Genomic DNA, 6,797 nt, shown 5'->3' on the forward strand with positions numbered 1-6,797 from the left:
ATCAGTAATTGCCGTGCACATTAGTTTATGACCTTTCACACGGTCTATAAAAAGTATCTAAAAGTATGCGGCGTAGTGTGCTACTTTTGCAGTTTTATTTCAGTGTGTGACAGGGAAAAATTGGATCGATATGCTAAATGGAATGTTTTCCCCGTTAAACAAAATTGTCAATGAATGACATCAACATACCTTCATAATCTTAATAAATTCTCAGCGTTTCACATATGTATTCGATATATCCCATGTCATATATTTCAAATACTCCACATTTTGTCGATATTTGCATAGCACACATAAACAAATTCCTTGCATGTATCAATGTCACTCGATGTATAGTCATGACGTCGTCAGTTTACTTTCATATTGATCAGACAGAAATTACAAGACAGCAGTTTAACATTTCGAATTTCTTTGGATCAGAAGCCACATGGTTTACTTTAAGCATAAATAAAACTTACATCAAAAATGGAATTGGAATTTAATATATTCTTAGTGATATATACTTATTTCAATTATGACATCAATTGTTTCGCGGATTTTATCCCAGTTAGGACGTCCATAACCTGCCTTAACGTACCCGCGTATTATCTTTTGTAACATTCTTCATAATACCACAATTACAACTTTATTCTTTTGATTCAGTTGCCAAATATATTGTGTATATTTTTCACAGTTTCGATAAAATCTGCTATGGTATTGTATTAGCACTGTCTTTTACAACTAGTTTTGTCAACACAAACTGTGAAAGCATTATAACCGTATCGGAATGGATGCTGCATAAGCAAAAATGGAGACATAAAGGAAGCGTAAACGTGTCACGAAATACCAATAACCACGATATCAGTTTAATTTTAGTCTGTAAAACTGATGTGTCAAACTATGATCATACCCACCTTAACCTATTCACAATATATGTGTCCTTCGCAAAGTAAAAAAATCATTAAATTATCATAATCTATTTAATCAGAACATTTATATTACATATGGTAGTTATCGTCTGTAAAATCAGGTAAATCACCTTCTTACTTCTTAACAACATCTAAATATCTATCAAATATAGAAGGAAAAAAATCAGAACAAGTGCAAGGATGCAGAAACAAAGGTGATTAACATATTTGCAAAGATAAAAGCTTCAAAAAACTTTTTCTGTCAACGTACTAAGATGAATCTACATCCTTTAATGATTTAAGCATAACAAAACTGAGATTTAAGATACAAACTGTTATTTTGATGTAAAGCATCAAATCGGTCGCTAAATTAACAACAAAGAAACATACAGAAATTACATAAGGAAATAAAATCAAGAAACAATACAATCTGAATACTCACTTAAAAAAACATTAAGTGTACTATCATTTATGTAAGAGCATGAAAGAGTTTTAACGTAGTTCCACCCTTCTATGACGTTATAAGATTTCGCAAAGTCAATGATTTAATAAGATATATGCATGACAGGAACACAAATTTTGTTGGAGTCTTTCTCAATGGTTATTGTTAAAATTCTTTTTAAATCATAGAATATTTCAAAAGTCTAAATTATATTTGAATAATTTAATTCTTATTCTATCTTTGTCTCTGATTGGTCAAATTCCAATTGAGGAACGCAAGTTATTTTTGTATAACATGGTTTGGTATGGGGATACACCGCCTTGACAACCAGAAGCCGGAACTATTTTTTTCTCTCTTTCTAAATTTACATCGAGGCACTGTTTTCAGCCTTCTGTGGAATAGAAAGTCAATGTGTACAATAATATACTTAGGTTTGATACTCATGTTGTTTTCTCGTTGACAATATTAGTATCTACTTGTACGCAAATCACTGTCACTGTTGTAAAACATCTGTATCTGTATGTATGGTCGAATAATAGATTAAAACAAAGATATTATATTCGAATTAATGATTTGCCAAGTAAACATTACCCTGTTCATTTTGAAATACATTTCTCATTAGGGAAAAAGTGTGTGTGGGGGGGGGGGGGGTGTTTCATTGCTTCATTTCATTGTTTCATTGTTGTCTTTCAACAAAGCAAACAAAAATTCATACGTCACATTTTTATCACATGACGTCAGACACATTGACATGTGGATCGCGATTTGTCACTTGCTTACATATTTTCTTGTGTCGGATTTACTATTAGCGACAACGTTGCATACAAGTGTAAGTGTTCATACAGTACTAAAAGTATTCACAGAATTAAAAGCCGCAAATTATTGCATTTTCTGATATTTGAAGATTTCTTTTGGGTAGGCCTAAACAATGCAATTTTCCGTATCTTCTCAATATGTCGGAGATGAGCGACTTCAAAGTCGATCCCTATCTCTAAAGGGCAGCAAAATACTCATTGCATGCATAGTCTACACATATTTTCTATCATGGCAAACTTCATCTTCGATACATTATTTCGATAGATAGTAGAACTAAGCTATAAAGATGGCTGCCTTCACAGCTAGGCGTATCCGCTTCATCGTTGTTACTAAGTGAAACATTGCGCGGCTCGGTTGACTTGCATTTTTCCGAGTTTATGTACACTTTGATAAACGAAGGTTAGGATCTTTATCTCTTGCATTAAATTATAAGGAATGACTTTCATTCTGGGGCATGTTATACGAGAATAACTTGGTTTGGGTCAGTTTATGCTTTTTTATAATCCGCTTCGCGGATTATAAAGCGTAAACTGACCCAAACAATAATCAATTATATGTTTCAAAATATTGAATCCAAGCGCAATAACTCAGTTTTTCTTAAATTGTTTAACAAGTCCATTATGGGATAGATTTCCTTTATTTTTCAAGAACATTTTGTATATATTTTAAAGAAACAGTTTCATGAAATTGTTATGAATACTATTATATCGTTTTAACCAGTTTTTTGTAAAAATTTTATTTTAATATCTGTTGAAGGAAATTGCAATTTTCTAAATTGATGACAGATATATTTGTGCTGATTGATAAAAGCTTTATTAATAGCGCAACGCACATTAAATAATGAAAGACGAAGATAACAAAAAAGTTATTTATCTCATAACTATCTCAAGCAATGCAAAAATTGCGAGTTGGGCAAATATGAACCCCCCGGATATACCAGATGTCGGATCATATGTCTATATGTTGATCAGGTAAATGGAACTATCCATGGTCAAAATAGAGAGTTGGGTAAACACGGACCCCTGGCCACGCCATAGGTGAAATCAGGTTCCTAGGAGAAGTAAGGATCCCCTGTCGACCGGTCACGCCCGCCGTAAGCTCTATATCCCGATTAGGTCAACAGAATAACTAGTGGTCATCAATTAGTATGAAAAGAACAGCTTAACAATAGGTACGAAACATGTCAGACAGTATTTGACACAATGATAGGTTGTATTGGCAAACTAGATTAGATAAACGGAACTATTCGTAGTTAAAATCAGTGTTCTAAAACAGCCTAACACGTCAGACAACCTTTGACCCAATGATAGGTTGTATTGACGAGCTAAATCGTTATAACAACCATAGAAATTGCGAAATACTGACTTTAGACAAGACTGTTGAAACCCCTGCACCGTCAAATTGTTTGTCAGTAACCTGCCTCGATTTGTGTATCTTATCAGTTGAGAGATATAAGCACCATATGCAGGTGATAATGGAATATTGCTACATAAATATACTTTCATTCATATGTCGATTTGACATATCCCTGTGAGTTCAAAATAAAAGCCACCACAGAGTCGTCCACTTCTGCTTCATACTAAGACATTTTATTGAAAGTAGACATTAACGGCAAAGTGACAACTCAACTGTATGACAAACGGGATGATTTCAGCTTCTCCATCGTCAACTTCCCATATCTATGTAGCAATATTCCATTAGCACCTGCATATGGTGTTTATGTATCTCAAATGATTCGATATGCAAGAGCTTGTTCAACGTATAGTCAGTTTTGAAATCTTGGCAACTACTGACAAACAAGTCGATGGGACAAGGGTTTCATACGTCTCGATTGAAGTCAGAATTTCGCAAATTATATAGTCGTTATAACGATCTAGTTCGTCACCACAACCTACCATGAGGTCAAATGTTATCTGACGTGCTTCATACCAATGGTTAAGCCGTTCTTGGCATACTCATTTTTACTGTGGATAACTCCGCTTACCTGATTAGGATATAGGGTTCACGGCGGGTGTGACCGGACGACAGGGGATACTTACTCCTCCTAGGAACCTGGTCCCACATCTGGTGTGTCCAGAGACCCGAGTTTGCCCAACTATATATTTTGTATTGATTGTAAGAGTTATGATATTGATCACTGTTCGTTATCTTCATCTTTCATAAGAAGTTGACGATGGAGAAGCGAAAATCATTTCGTTATTCATAAAGTGGAGTTAGTTTGCCGTTAAAATCTATTTTCAATGAAATAACCAAGTATGAAGCAGAAATACGCCTTTGGTGCATCAAAATTGGTACCGTATACATTTTACATATAAATGCATGACGTATCTATATTTTAGGCCGCACTATTAGATATGTTCGGTTAAAATTGCAGTAGATCTTAAAATGAATAATTTTGAAATCCACATTTGTGCCTCAAGGGTATTAAATTTACAAGTGCTACATCATTATTACGCATGTGTGAGATTGATGGCTTGTGTTTTCTTCGGTGGTAGTGGATACGTGACTATTTCCTTTGGCTTAAACGGAGTAGCTATAAGTATATGGTTGCAATTATGAACACTTATTAACACCGAAGTCGGTAAGACTGCTAAAAGTAAACGCAGACTTTCTTCGGACAGAAAACACCGAAGCCTTTGTCGAAGACTGTCAAAATGTCAGATTAGGGTAGTGTAACTGGTCATCAGAGTGATTCAGCTGAAGTATTAGATTGCATGACAGTTATATAATAAGTAGTAGAAAGGTACAAAAATTGCACATTGCAATTGATGTTATAGGGTAAGCTAGACAAATTTTGTAACGATTTCATGGCCAGCATTTATGATGTATTTAAAAGTGGCATTGCCCTAAAACTTGCCATACACACATAAAGCCAATGTCTCAGTCCATTGCTTCTTTGTTTGGCCGCATTAAGAAACTCAAACACTCACACAGCTGATCAATCGTCGCATTCACCTGAGTAGGTAACCAATGCTGCAGATCCTGTGGATAACCCCGTTCTTACGGTTATAGCCACGAATGTACGATCCGACAAGCGTGAGAACATACAAGTTGCTCACGATCTAATAAATCATCTTAACGAATATGTAAACATGCTACCCACGTTAATAACTTAATTGTAGAGTACGAGGAAAACCGGGTCTCTTTAAGATTGCTGTCTCAACACTGAATGGAAAGAAAACTATTCTTTTTCTATTCTACGTCAAAAACATCAGAAATATTTGAAATATGAATGTCATTATTTTGTTTCATTGTACAGCATATTCAAATCTTAGAGCAATATTTTTACCAGCATTGGATTTGCCCCACAGTAATCAATGAAAGTTAAAGATAGCGAATAGTGATCAATCCCAAAAAGAGTTGGGCAAACGCCTGCATTCTTTTCTCTGGTATTTTAATAGTATATAAATGAAAATCGTTCAATAGTTTTTTATTCTCCTTTCCATGCATTTTACAAATTATCTTTACTTAGGAGGGCCTCCGTGACCGAGTGGTTAGAGCATCGCGCTCAAAAGCACACGGCCTCTCACCTCTGTCGGCGCGAGTTCGAATCCCGCTCGCGCCGGTAAGTGAGAAAGTTTCCCAGTTTACTTTCGGAGGGTCGGTGGTCTCTTCCCAGGTACATTGTATCTGGGTTATCCCTTCCACCAACAAAAATTGGGCGCCACTATATAACTGAAAAATTGTTAAGTGTGGCGGAAAACATCAATCAATCAATCAATATTTGCTTAGGTTCTTCAATGCACTGTGCTTTATTTAATATGTTCGAAGTCTAGGTCTTAAAAATAATTTTCACTATCTTGAAAATCTTGTCGCATATACTTTTTTGATTCAATATGTTAAGTGACTTATGTAATTATTCACAACAGGTTTTGATAATTTGAATAAATAACACTTTTGTTAGCTATCATGGTAGTGCATTTCCAGCCGAGAAAACTTGTAAAAACATTGTCTTTGTTTGTAATGCTCATTATTACAACCGTATTTAAACCAAACTTGGCATTACTGCCACTTTTGGTAATCGTACCTATACTCCAACTGCCCTTCCAAAAGCTGAAATTCTTCAAAACCATGCTCCAGTTTTAGACACATTTAATATCCCAGTCAATGGGCCGGATGAATATGAACTACGGTACCTATTCTGAATTCAAAAAATTCATTAAAACCCTTACAAACACAGATACATTGCTGGGTCCAGTAAATGTTCCACCAAACCCTATCTTTGATCCCCTAGAAAATATAACCAGCCGTGAATAAGAATCGTCAAACGTACTGTGCAATATTATATGCCAGAAGTGGTGTAAATAAATGTGGATCCTAGAAATTCTAAATTTTGACTACGGATAACTCCGTTTACCTGATCAGGATATAGGGCTCACGGCGAGTATGACCAGTCGACAGGGGATGCTTACTCCTCCTAGCGACCCGATCCCACCTCTGGTGTATGCAGGGGTCCGTGTTTGCCCAACTCTTTATTTTGTATTCCTTAGAGGAGTCATGAGATTGATCACTGTTCGTTATCTACACCTGTCATTCATAGCAAGTAAGTAGTTGAACAGTCGTATACATTGTACGTGGAGAGGAAAAATTGGTAATACTTTATGATAACATTTCCTGTGTTGCTCCGCACTCAAATACATTTCACAAAAAAA

The sequence above is a fragment of the Ostrea edulis genome, chromosome 3 (genome assembly GCF_947568905.1).
Source record: "Ostrea edulis chromosome 3, xbOstEdul1.1, whole genome shotgun sequence".
Taxonomy (NCBI): domain Eukaryota; kingdom Metazoa; phylum Mollusca; class Bivalvia; order Ostreida; family Ostreidae; genus Ostrea; species Ostrea edulis.